The following is a 12,888-nucleotide window of genomic DNA, read 5'->3' on the forward strand; positions in this document are numbered from 1 at the left end:
AAGCCGGGACTGGAAACATGTATACAACATCTCCCAATATGCAGCACAATACTGCCTTAGGGAGACTACTGAGGCTCTCTACTCAGAGAGAGCCAAGTTCATTTCTTCCCTGTTTCAGGAGCAATCAACTGAGTCAGCAAAAAGATTTTCCAATAAAGCAAGATTCCCATTGTGCAACGAGTCAATGAGTGCACCCATATTACTCAGGGGAAATCCTGAAATGAACAGGACCAAAAGGGATAGCCTCATCAATGGCTCTTTTGTGACCGAGGCCAGGAGATAGTGCCAAATACCAGGGAAGAACTATAACAGCTCTGAAATGCAGCAGTCTGTACAGCTACATCAGACTAAAGGGTGCTAGAGGAGGTGATGGAGTCAGATAGAATCACTATATTTGAGGCATTTAGACAGGCAATTAAATAGGCAAGGCTCAGAAGGCTACAGACCTGGTGCAGGCAAATGGGATTAGCGTAGATGGCAAAACTGGTGGGATGGATGCATGCGATGGTTCAAAGACCCCATTTCTGTGCTGTATATATCTATGTCATCAAGTTGAGTTTATTGTCATTTGCACAAATACGGTGAGGTACAGGTGCAATGGAAAACTTGCTTATAGCAGCATCATGGGCATGTAGGTACAGACAACACATTCCAGAACTCCAGAAATGTTTTAGTCTAGGACTCTACAACATTAGGACACTCCAACTCTAGGACTCTAAAAGTCTATGAGTCTCAGACTATGACTCTGGGACTCTATGAGCCGTGTTTGAGATGCTGGTGTGAAACAGAAGACCAGGATACAAGGTGCAAAAGGGTTTCCCACTTTCCTTCAAAGTTTTCTGTTCAGTTTCATACATTGGTCATTGAACAACAAACATTTTTTCTCAGCTATGTACAAAGCTGATATAAGGAATTTTAAAGCTCTGAAAATCAGGATATTAGAATATTCTTTCCATGAATATCATTCAAGAACACACAAGATCTTTTTGGACAGAGCAGCAATGAAGTTCAACTTTGTTTATTTGTCTGTAATGTTAACATTTTTGGTGGAAAAAATCAGTAGCTCCCTCAACAGGCCAATTTGCAACTGCACTGCCTGGTTTGATATTGACTCACAGAGTTTTTGCCTTACGTTTTTCAGTTAGTAGGCTTAACTGGTGGAAATTGGATCACTGGAATTAGCTGAAGGACTCCTGGGCCAAGAGAGGAAGAGAAGTAACCAAGGTTTGTACTCTTGCTCCTGGTATACGAGTTTTGTGAGAAATGTTTGTTTGTACATGCTACATGCAGGCAGGTTCTGACTTGGCTATGATTCATTCCTTGGCAGAAGAATGTACAGCAATTGAGATTTGGCTGCTTTTCGAGCGACACGTTAAATCGATGCATACTGCAGATATATGTGCCTATTTGAAATCTTGTTGTGTTTAATGGTTATTTAGCTGGGAAGGGAATGGGCAGAGTTCCGACTCACCCAAACTGCACCCCCCCCCCCACCCCTCTCCACCCAGGCAAATGGCTGCTCCTTGATTGGGTTGGCTGCTGACTTGCTCTCCATCACTCCCTCTACTATCTTGATCACCTCTTTCCAAACCTTCCTCACTTTATCCCACCCTTCACTCTTCACCCTTCTTACTTACTCAATACCTCTCTCCATCCCTCTCATATCTCTATCCCTCCCTCACTCCGCCCCATACCCTCACATGCTCTCCATCCCCAGTACCTCTCCTCATAACACCCTTTCCCAATAGCTCCCTTCATTCACCTCTCTCCATAATCCTATTCTTGCCCTCTTTCCGTCCATTTCTCATCCCTTTTGCTTTGCACGATCTCTCCCTAACTCCATAACTCTCTTTTCAACTCTCTCGCTCACTCTCTCTTTTCTCTCTATCTTTCATTCTTCTTCTCACTACACTGTCTATCCCCTTTTCTCTCTCCACCCCGTCACTCTCCCCATCCCGTCACTCTCCCCATCCCTCTCCTCTTCTGTCTCTCATTCCATCCCACTCTCCCCCATTCCCCTTTCTCCATCCTCAGTGTAATTCTCTCCAACCCATTTTGTATCCTCCTCTCTCCACACCCTCCATTACCCACTCTGTGTATCCACTCTATCTACATTCACATCCATTAACCCCTCACCAGCCACTATCAGCCTCTCTTCAGCCGACTCTGTATCTCTCCATCCATCCTCTCTTCACCTTCATCGTCTTCTCGCTTGCTCCAGCCCCCCTCCATCTCTGCTTTCCATCCACTCCCTCTCTCCTTCCCTCCCCTCCCTCCTTCACACCCTCCCACCTCATCTCCCTCCCCTCCCTCCTCATCCTGCCCACCCACCCCTCCCTCTCCTCGTCGCTCCCCCCTCCCCTCCTACCCCTCCCTCCCTCCCTCCCTCTCACTCGCTCTTGACCCTCTCCCTCCCTCTCCACTTCCCATCTCTCCTCCCTCTCCCCCTCCCTCACCCACTCTCTCCCCCCCTTTCTCCCACACCCCTCCCCCTCCATCCCATATCCTCCCCTCCTTTCATACCTTTCCCTTCCCCTGTGCCCTCCCCCTCCCTCCCCACTCTTCCTCTCCCTCTCCTTCCCTTCTCACTCTACCTCCTCTCCCTCCCTCCTCACTCTCCCTCCCCTCCATTCTTCTCCCACTCAATCCCCTCTCCCTCCCTCACACTCTCTCTCCCTCCACCCTCTTACCCTCTCCCTCGATCCCGTCCCTCCTTCTCCTCCAATAACTCCTCCCTCCCCTCACTCCCTCCCTCTTCTCCTTCCCTCCCAACCCCTCCTCTCTCCTCCCCTCCCTAACTCCTCTCCCCACTCCCTCACCCCACGCCCTTTCATCCCCTCCCACACTCCTCCCCTACTTCCCCTCCCCTCTGCCCTCTCTTCCTCTGCCTCTCCTCCTCCCCATCCTCCACTCACTCTTGATCCCCTCCCTCCCTCTCTCTTTCCCACCCTCACACCCCTCCCTCTCCTCTTCCCACCTTCCCTCACCTCCCCACCCTCCCACTCCTCCCTTCTCACACTCTGGCCCCGCCTCCGCACCCACACTCTCCCCCCATTCCCCTGCTTCCTCTTTCTCTCTTCCCTCCCTCTCCTCCTTCCTTTCCCCTCAACCTCTATCCCACCCCCTCACCCTATATCCCTCCCCCATCCCTCCCCCCTCCTTCCAATTCTCTCTCCCCCTCCCTCCCACCCCCTCCCTCCCCCTCTCTCCCTCCCACCCCCCCGCCGCCTCCCCCGTCTCTCTCCCCCCTGCTGCCTCCCCGTCTCTCTCTCCCTGTCTCTCCCCCGCCGCCTCCCCCTCCCCCCCTCGCCTCCCCCCTTCCCCTCCTCCCCCTCCCCTCCCCCTCCCCCCTTCCCTCCTCCCCCTCCCCTCCCCCCTCCCTCGCCTCCCCCCTTCCCCTCCCCCTTCCCCCCTCCCTCGCCTCCCCCCTTCCCCTTCCCCTCCTCCCCCTCCCTCGCCTCCCCCCTTCCCCCTCCCCCCTTCCCCTCCTCCCCCCCTTCCCCCTCCCCTCCCCCCCTCCCTCGCCTCCCCCCTCCCCTTCCCCTCCCCCCCTTCCCTTCCCCTCCTCCCCTCCCCTTCCCCTCCTCCCCTCCCCCCTTCCCGTCCTCCCCTCCCCTCCCCCCTTCCCCTCCCCCTCGCCCCCTCCCTCCTTCACCTCCCCCCTCGCCCCCTCCCTCCTTCCCTTCCCCCTCCCTCCTTCCCTTCCCCTCCCTCTTCCCCCTCCCCCCCTCCCCTTCCCCCTCCCCCCCTCCCCTTCCCCCCCCCTCCCTCCCTCCCCTTCCCCCCTTCCCCCCCCTCCCTCCCTCCCCTTCCCCCCCCTCCCTCCCTCCCCTTCCCCCCCTCCCTCCCCTTCCCCCCTCCCCTTCCCCCCTCCCCTTCCCCTTCCCCCTTCCCCTTCCCCCCTCCCCTTCCCCCCTCCCCTTCCCCTTCCCCCCTCCCCTTCCCCTTCTCCCCTTCCCCCCCTCCCTCCCCTTCCCCCCTTCCCCTTCCCCCCCCTCCCTCCCCTTCCCCTTCCCCCCCTCCCTCCCCTTCCCCTTCCCCCCCTCCCCTTCCCCTTCCCCCCCCTCCCTCCCCTTCCCCCCCCTCCCTCCCCTTCCCCCCCTCCCTCCCCTTCCCCCCCTCCCTCCCCTTCCCCCCTCCCTCCCCTTCCCCTTCCCCCCCTCCCTCCCCTTCCCCCTCCCTCCCCTTCCCCTTCCCCCCCTCCCTCCCCTTCCCCTTCCCCCCTCCCTCCCCTTCCCCTTCCCCCCCTCCCCCCCTTCCCCTTCCCCCCCCCCCTTCCCCTTCCCCCCCCCTTCCCCTTCCCCCCCCCCTCCCTCCCCTTCCCCTTCCCCCCCTCCCCTTCCCCTTCCCCCCCTCCCTCCCCTTCCCCTTCCCCCCCCCCTCCCTCCCCTTCCCCTTCCCCCCCCCCTCCCTCCCCTTCCCCTTCCCCTTCCCCCCCCCCTCCCTCCCCTTCCCCCCCCTCCCCCCCCTCCCCTTCCCCCCCCTCCCTCCCCTTCCCCCCCCTCCCCTTCCCCTCCCCCCCTCCCTCCCTCCCCTTCCCCTTCCCCCCCCCCTCCCTCCCCTTCCCCCCCCCCTCCCTCCCCTTCCCCCCCCCCCTCCCTCCCCTTCCCCTTCCCCCCCCCCCTCCCTCCCCTTCCCCCCCCCCCTCCCTCCCCTTCCCCCCCCCCTCCCCTTCCCCCCCCCTCCCTCCCCTTCCCCCCCCCCTCCCTCCCCTTCCCCCCCCCCTCCCTCCCCTTCCCCCCCCCCTCCCTCCCCTTCCCCCCCCCTCCCTCCCCCCCTCCCTCCCCTTCCCCCCCTCCCTCCCCTTCCCCCCCTCCCTCCCCTTCCCCCCCCCTCCCTCCCCTTCCCCCCCCCTCCCTCCCCTTCCCCCCCTCTTTCCCCTTCCCCTTCCCTCTTTCCCCTTCCCCTTCCCTCTTTCCCCTTCCCTCTTTCCCTTCCCCCCTTCCCCTCCCCTTCCCTCTTTCCCTTCCCCTCCCCGTTCCCCTCCCCCTTTCCCTTCCCCCCCCGTTCCCTTCCCCCGTCCCTTTCCCCCCTCTCTCCCTCCCTTTCCTTTCCCGCTCCTCTCTCCCCCTCTCCCATCTCTTCTCCATCTCCTTCTGCTTCCCTCCCGCTCTCCGCCTCGGTGTCTGCGCTTTCCCAGTTGCTGAGCTCACTTCCTGTCGCTCGGACCGAGAAAGCGCCGGGTGAGTGAGCGGCACCGGGATGGGGATCGGGATGGGACGGGATGGGACGGGACGGGACGGGACGGGACGGGATGGGACGGGTAGGGTAGGGTAGGGTAGGGGAGGGCTGTCCCTGCTGTCGTCGTGGCTGCAGCAGCGGCGGCGGGAGCTCCCGGGGCTCGGTTGCTGGTCGCAGAGGCGCCTCAGTGGGTTCACTGCCAAATCTCCCTCGCCCTCCCTCCACAACACCCCTTCTCCCTCCAAACACTCCCCCCTCTCCCAACCCCCGTCTCCCCCCCCCCCCGCCGCCTCCCCGCCTCTCTCCCCCCACCGCCTCTCTCCCCCCACCGCCTCTCTCCCCCCCCCGCCTCTCTCCCCCCCGACCCTCTCCCCCCCCGACCCTCTCCCCCCCGCCTCCCTTCCCCCCCCGCCTCCCCGTCTCTCTTCCCCCCCCGCCTCCCCGTCTCTCTTCCCCCCCCCGCCTCCCCGTCTCTCTTCCCCCCCGCCTCCCCGTCTCTCTTCCCCCCCGCCTCCCCGTCTCTCTTCCCCCCCCGCCTCCCCGTCTCTCTTCCCCCCCCGCCTCCCCGTCTCTCTTCCCCCCCCGCCTCCCCGTCTCTCTTCCCCCCCCGCCTCCCCGTCTCTCTTCCCCCCCCGCCTCCCCGTCTCTCTTCCCCCCCCGCCTCCCCGTCTCTCTTCCCCCCCGCCTCCCCGTCTCTCTTCCCCCCCGCCTCCCCGTCTCTCTTCCCCCCCGCCTCCCCGTCTCTCTTCCCCCCCGCCTCCCCGTCTCTCTTCCCCCCCGCCTCCCCGTCTCTCTTCCCCCCGCCTCCCCGTCTCTCTTCCCCCCCGCCTCCCCGTCTCTCTTCCCCCCCGCCTCCCCGTCTCTCTTCCCCCCCCGCCTCCCCGTCTCTCTTCCCCCCCCGCCTCCCCGTCTCTCTTCCCCCCCGCCTCCCCGTCTCTCTTCCCCCCCCGCCTCCCCGTCTCTCTTCCCCCCCCCGCCTCCCCGTCTCTCTTCCCCCCCCGTCTCTCTTCCCCCCCCGCCTCCCCGTCTCTCTTCCCCCCCCGCCTCCCCGTCTCTCTTCCCCCCCCGCCTCCCCGTCTCTCTTCCCCCCCGCCTCCCCGTCTCTCTTCCCCCCCGCCTCCCCGTCTCTCTTCCCCCCCGCCTCCCCGTCTCTCTTCCCCCCCGCCTCCCCGTCTCTCTTCCCCCCCGCCTCCCGTCTCTCTTCCCCCCCGCCTCCCCGTCTCTCTTCCCCCCCCGCCTCCCCGTCTCTCTTCCCCCCCCGCCTCCCCGTCTCTCTTCCCCCCCCGCCGCCCCGTCTCTCTTCCCCCCCGCCTCCCCGTCTCTCTTCCCCCCCCCGCCTCCCCGTCTCTCTTCCCCCCCCGCCTCCCCGTCTCTCTTCCCCCCCGCCTCCCCGTCTCTCTCCCCTCCCCATCCCCCTCCCCATCCCCCTCCCCATCCCCCTCCCCAACTCTCCCGCCAACTCTCCCCCCTCTGCCCCTCCTCTCTCCCTCTCCCCTCTCCCCTCCCCCCCTCTCCCCTCCCCCCTCTCCCCTCCCCCCCTCTCCCCTCCCCCCTCTCCCCTCCCCCCTCCCCCCCCTCCCCACTCCCCCCTCCCCCCCACTCCCCCTCCCCTCCCTCCCCCTCCCCCCTCCCCCCTCCCCCTCCCCCCTCCCCCTCCCCCCCTCCCCCTCCCCCCTCCCCCTCCCCCTCCCCCCTCCCCCTCCCCCCTCCCCCCTCCCCCCCCCCCTCCCCCTCCCCCGTCCCCCCTCCCCGTCCCCCTCTCCCCTCCCCGTCCCCCTCTCCCCTCCCCGTCCCCCTCTCCCCTCCCCCCCCCTCTCCCCTCCCCCCTCCCCCCCTCCCCCCTCCCCCCTCCCCTCTCCCCCCTCTCCCCCTCTCCCCCTCTCCCCCTCTCCCCCTCCCCCTCTCCCCCTTCCCCCCCTCCCCCCTTCCCCCCTCCCCCCCTCCCCCCTCCACCCCTCCACCCCTCCACCCCTCCCCCTCCCTCCACCCCTCCCCCTCCCCTCCCCCTCCCTGCCTTCTCCCCGCCTCTTTCCCGTTCTCTCCTCGTCTCTCTCCCCCCCACCTCCCGTCTATCGCCTCCCCGTCTCTCTCCCCTACCTCCACAGTCTCTCCCCTGCCTCCCTGTCTATCGCCCCGTCTCTCTCACCCCCGTCGCTCTCACCCCATGCCTCCCCTCTCTCCATACCCCTCTCCCCCAGAATGAATACAGCAAATGCTGGAAATGCACAGTAGGTCTGGCAGCATCTGTGGCAAGGCTCAGTCAACGTTTCAGGTCTGACACCATTAGAAACCTCCCCAAATCTCTTCAAAAACAATTCCCCAATGATCATTCCTGGTGTGAGTTGTGTCACAGACTGCCATTTGCAGTGGTCACAATCTTTTTTTGATTGATTCTTTACAATATTTTTATTAAATCCATGAAAAAAATGCGGAGTACCTGCATCAAAAAAGAAAGTAAAAATACTAAATACATTGTATTAAGTCGTACTTAGGATTACAATACTCTAAATCAATAATCACATATAGTAGTTAGGTAATAAGGAAAGAAAAAAATTGAAATATTTTATTACAAAAAAAATCTACCCTCACTACCAAAACCCGAAGCGGTTAGATAGAAGAAACAGCAAGGAAAAACCTTAAAAATGTAACAGTGTCAGCTAATATCTGCATTTTAGTCCCCAACTCAGAGATTTTGAAAGTAATTCAAAAAGGGTCCCCACAGGGTATGAAAGTCTAGGTTAGATTAAAAAACTGAACAGCGAATCTTCTCTAGATTCAAGTATGACATAACATCCCGTAACCATTGAACATGCGTAGGTGGAGTAGCTTCCTTCCATTTAAGCAGTACTGCTCTCCTGGCTATAAGAGAAATAAAAGCCAGAATATGTAAATCAGAAGCCTTCAAAGTTGTATCGTTTTCTCCAACAATCCCAAATAGTGCAGTCAAAGAATTAAGTTTAAAATTTATTTTAAAAAGTACAGAAAAAGTATGAAAGACCTCTGTCCAATATTTAAGATTCTGACAAGTCCAAACATGTGAATTAAGGAAGCCACTCTGTTATTGCATTTATCACAGTAAGGAGATATATCAGAATAAAAACGGGATAGTTTATCTTTCGACAAGTGAGCTCTATGGACCACTTTAAATTGAAGGAGAGAGTGACGAGCACATAATGATGAAGTATTAACCAACTTGAAAATTTCATTCCAAGTTTCCTCGGAAATTGACATCTGCGAATCTTGTTCCCAAGCGTTTTTAATTTTATCTAGTGGCACCTTACTCATTCCTAGTAATCTGTAATAAATATTAGATATTGAGCCATCCTGAAAGGGTTCCAATTTAAAAATTACATCTAATAAATTCTTATCGGGCTATAAAGGAAAAGAATGTAATTGAGATTGAAGAAAATCTCTAATTTGTAAATATCTAAAAAAAATGAGTTTTTGGTAAATTATACTTGGTAGACAATTGTTCAAACGAAGAAAGATTTCCTCCAACAGACAGATCTTGAAAACAAATAATACCTAATTTGTCCCACTCTTTAAGAACTACATCAGTCATAGAAGGTTTACAGTGGTCACAATCTTTGAGCTGGGATTTGTTCTGAGGTGTATGACTAGTGGATATAATTATATGGCTGTTGCTTTGAAACATTTCCATTTGCTATCTAGCCAGGATCTGAAGCTGGTAGGTAAGGCTGTGGTGACTGATTAGTTGGAAGTGCTGAGTAACTATAGTGATTGGTGTAAACAACATCTGGTGTTGTACTGTTTGTCCAGCCCTGCGTCTTGTACTGAGCCTCTTCTTGCATTCACGGATTAGTGACAGGTTTGTGGCTGCTTTACATCTTCTCTAGATGTTTTATCTCCATTAACATTTTCTGGTCTCTCTCCCAACTTTCATATTCTGCCTCCTAATCTAAGTGTCAGTTTCCAGTGTTGCTATGACAATGGAAATTGAAACTGTCCCAGAGTGTGAGAGAAAGCCTGATCAAGTTTGGCAGCTTTTCTAAAGTACTGGCTCTTCGTTGTAAATCCAAGCAGAATGGCAATAAATTGATACATTGCAAGGACCTGACCTGCCCTCTCAAGGTTGCCCCAGAGATGCCTTTTGCAGATGCTGTTTTGCAAATGGGATGAAATTGTTTGCATGTATCCCCTAATTTTCAGAAAGAAATGACTGTGATAGACTGTGGAGAGGCAGGCCTGCCTTTGATGTCGTGGTTCTGGCTGCTATATTGCCCACTCATTGATCAGCAAGTCCCCCACTTGATGGGTTGGATGAGGGAGGCTGTTTTGATCTCTGGATCCACGATAGTTTCTGTATTACAGCCTATAGTCACGGCTATGTGAGCTTATTCTCTTTTCCTGCCAGTTCATTGTAGCTGTTGATTACTTCCTGTATACTCTGAAATACATTGACCTCTGCTCGCTTATCCTGCCCTGTCTGTAAGGATTTATCTGGAATTGGCTCCATAGACCCCTTTGGCCCACTGAATCTGCTCTGACTATTAACCACCCATTTACACTAATTCCATTACATCCTTTTCACATTCCTACCAACTCCCCCCAGATTCTGCCACTCACCAGCACACTAAGGGCAATTTACAGTGGCCAATTAACCCACCAGCTTGTGCATCTTTGGGATGTGGGAGGAAACTGGAGGAAATGCATGTGTCACAGGGAGAACGCGCAAACTCCACATGGTCAGCGCCCGAGGTCAGATTTGAACCCTGGTCACTAGAGCTGTGAGGTAGCAACTGTACCAGCTGCGCCACTGTGCTTTCTTACTGATTTGTGTAGAAATTTATAAGTAAATCTGAACTAGCCAGCCCCTGACATCTGGTGCTCCTGCTCTCCATCACGTTAGGATGTATATGGTCAAAGCCTTCTTTCAGTTAGTAGATGAGGCAGCATGTGCGGAGAGAGGAACAGAGTCAACATTTCAGATTGATGACTTTTATCAGAGTCATTGACTATTCCTCTCTCTATTGATGCTGCCTGACCTGCTGTGTGTTTCCAGCACTCCCTGTTTTTGTTTCAGATTTCCAGCATCTGCAGCTTTCCAGCCCAAGTTATGGACGTGCTCAGAGTTTTGAGAACGTGTTGGATGAACAGTTGCTGGAACGGGAGTGTTTGCTTGAGGTGATTCTTATCTTGTGGCAGTGGTGTCAACAATCAGGTGCCGGAAATGAATGAAACCACCGCACCCTCCTCTTTCCTGCGACCTTTTCCATTAGGGTCACTGGGTAGGGTTGGGGCTGGAGTCCCCTCAGATTCCACCAGCTGTCCTTGTCTGTTGTCTGTGAGTTCTGCTAGAAAACGGGAGGAATGCTGTAGGTTGAATGACTGCCATCGAAGATGTTCCCTACCCTTGCCTGCAAATCAACATTTGAACAGACCTTGGAGGAGAATTCTACCTGGAAAGATTAAGATCAGGAATCGGCCACTTAAACATTCAAACCTGTCTTAGGGTCACAGGCTCTTTGGCCCACCATGTCCCTGCTGCCCATTGTACCCATCCATACTTATCTCATTTACCTGTGTAGCCTTCTATGCCTTGGTGATTCAAGTACTTGTCTTGATGCTTCTTAAATGTGAGAATCTCTGTCTCCACCGTCTCTTCAAACAGCACATATCAGATTCCAACCACACTCTGTGTGGAAAAGATGCCTCCTCAGGTATCCTCTAAACCCCCTACTTCCCACCTTGCACATATGCCCCCTTGATTTAGACACCATGCGAAAAAGTCAGTTACTGTCTACACTATCAATCCCCCACATAACTCTGTAAGCCTCTATCGGGTCACCACTCAGAGTCTTCCGCTCCAAAGAAAACAAACTGAGTCTATCCTTATAATTGAAACATCCCAATCCAGGCAACACCCTGATGAATCTCCTCTACTTCCTCTCCAGCACAATCACAGCTTTCCTACAGTGTGCCTTGCCAACAGCTGACCTAATATAAACAACACATACCTCCCTCTGGCACTACCTGCCTGTCATCATGCACCCCTCCTCAGTCGACCAATCGCCTCGGAATCCTTCCTTGCCATGCCCCTTCTCCCTATACCGGCCATTTTGCCTCCCCAGTCTCAGTCCTAATGCAGGGTTTCGACCAGAAACGTCAACAATTTCTTTCCTCCCGCAGACACTGCTCGACCCACTGAGTTCCTCCAGCAGATTGTTTGTTGCTCCAGATTCCAGCATCTGCAGTCTCGTGTCTTCATTATACCTGCCTTTTATCTATAATAGGGCTCTGGAGAGTGTTGTAGAACAGAGAGACCTAGGGGTGCAGGTACATAGTTCCTTGAAAGTGGTGACACAGGTAGACATGGTGGTGGAGAAGGAGTTTTGCACACTTGCTTTCATTGGTCGGGATATTGAGTACAGGAGTTGGGATGTCATGTTACAGCTGTACAAGACATTGGTGAGGCCACATTTGGAATACTGTGTACAGTTCTGGTCACCCTGCTATAGGAAGGATGTCATTAAACTGCAAAGGGTACAAAAAAGATTGATGAGGATGTTACCGGGACTGGAGAGTTTAAGTTATAATGGATAGGCTAGGACTTTTTTCCCTGGAGCATAGGAACTTGTAGAGGTTTATAAAATCATGAGGGGCATTGATAAGGTGAATAACCACAGTCTTTTCCCCAGGGTAGGGGAGTTCAAAACCAAAGATCATGGAATTCTCCTCTTCCTTCTTCTTTCCTCCTCCTTCAGCCCTTTGCCTCTTCTACCAATCACCCCTCAGCTTCTTGCAACACTCCCTTTCATCCCTCCTCCCCACCCACCTACCTTCCCTCTCTCACCTGGATTCACCTATCACTTGCCAGCCTGTGCTCCTCCCCCATCTTCTTATTCTGGCTTCCAATCCTGATGAAGGGTCTGGGCCCGAAATGTCAACTGTTTATTTCTCTCCATAGATGCTGCCTGACCTGCTGAGTTCCTCCAGCATTTTGGTTGTGTTGCTCCAGATTCCAGCATCTGCAGAATCTCTTGTGTCTCCATTTAATAGTGTCACTCTCTCTAAAACCACCTTTTAGTTTAAGTTTTGCATGTTGTTAGGTGCTTTTGCTGTGTGGTTGTTCTGAACCTGAGATAAAAGATTTGGGTGTGTCCAAGCACGTTGTTAGCTCCCTTGTTTCCAAGCACTCGGTAACTGATACAATAAAGCCACACTGACGAGAGAGTAGCTGCTGCTTGCTGCATTTGGGAGCTTTAGGCTTTTGATCACTGTGTGTGGCAGACATGGTAAGCGCTGGATAGTGGACTGTGTGTGTCTGTATAGTTTGACTACTGGTCATTATGCACAGGTCAAAAAGACACCATGCAAACCACTTGCATACATCGGTTTCTCATTCTCAGCATGCTTAGAGTAGAGAGTTTCCTTTCAATTGTCCTTGGATTTCTTGGTGATTGTTCTATATGGACAGCCTCTAGTTTTTCTCTTTCCCAGAAATGGAATCATCCTCTCTGTATTCACTGTATGAAAGCCAGCCATCATTTTAAGGACCTCCATTGTCACTCCTCAGCCACTGCTCTCAGGGATAAAAGAGTTGGTCTGTTTGTCCTTTCCTAATATGTGTACCCTTGCATTCTTTCTCTGCAAATGTTGTCGCTTCAAGAGAGGCTAGACAGTTTGGGTCTGTATTCCTTGGAGTTTGGAAGAATGAGAGTGACATTCAAACATGTAAGATCCTAA

At 55.2% G+C, this 12,888-nt stretch overlaps 1 protein-coding gene across 2 annotated transcripts in view; it reads left to right on the forward strand.

The window, feature by feature from the left end:
* The first annotated feature begins 5,089 nt into the window (after positions 1–5,089).
* Positions 5,090–12,888, forward strand: part of LOC127571475 (cilium assembly protein DZIP1L-like) — a 183,021-nt gene continuing 175,222 nt past the window's right edge. The window contains exon 1 of one of the 2 annotated variants that reach the window (XM_052017870.1): positions 5,090–5,183. The gene's annotated coding sequence lies outside the window, so the exon portion shown is untranslated. Of the gene's footprint in view, positions 5,184–10,230; positions 10,327–12,888 lie in introns of those variants that run through there. The other variant, XM_052017872.1, reaches the window with a different exon arrangement.

This window comes from Pristis pectinata, chromosome 6, assembly GCF_009764475.1.
Source record: "Pristis pectinata isolate sPriPec2 chromosome 6, sPriPec2.1.pri, whole genome shotgun sequence".
NCBI lineage: Eukaryota > Metazoa > Chordata > Chondrichthyes > Rhinopristiformes > Pristidae > Pristis > Pristis pectinata.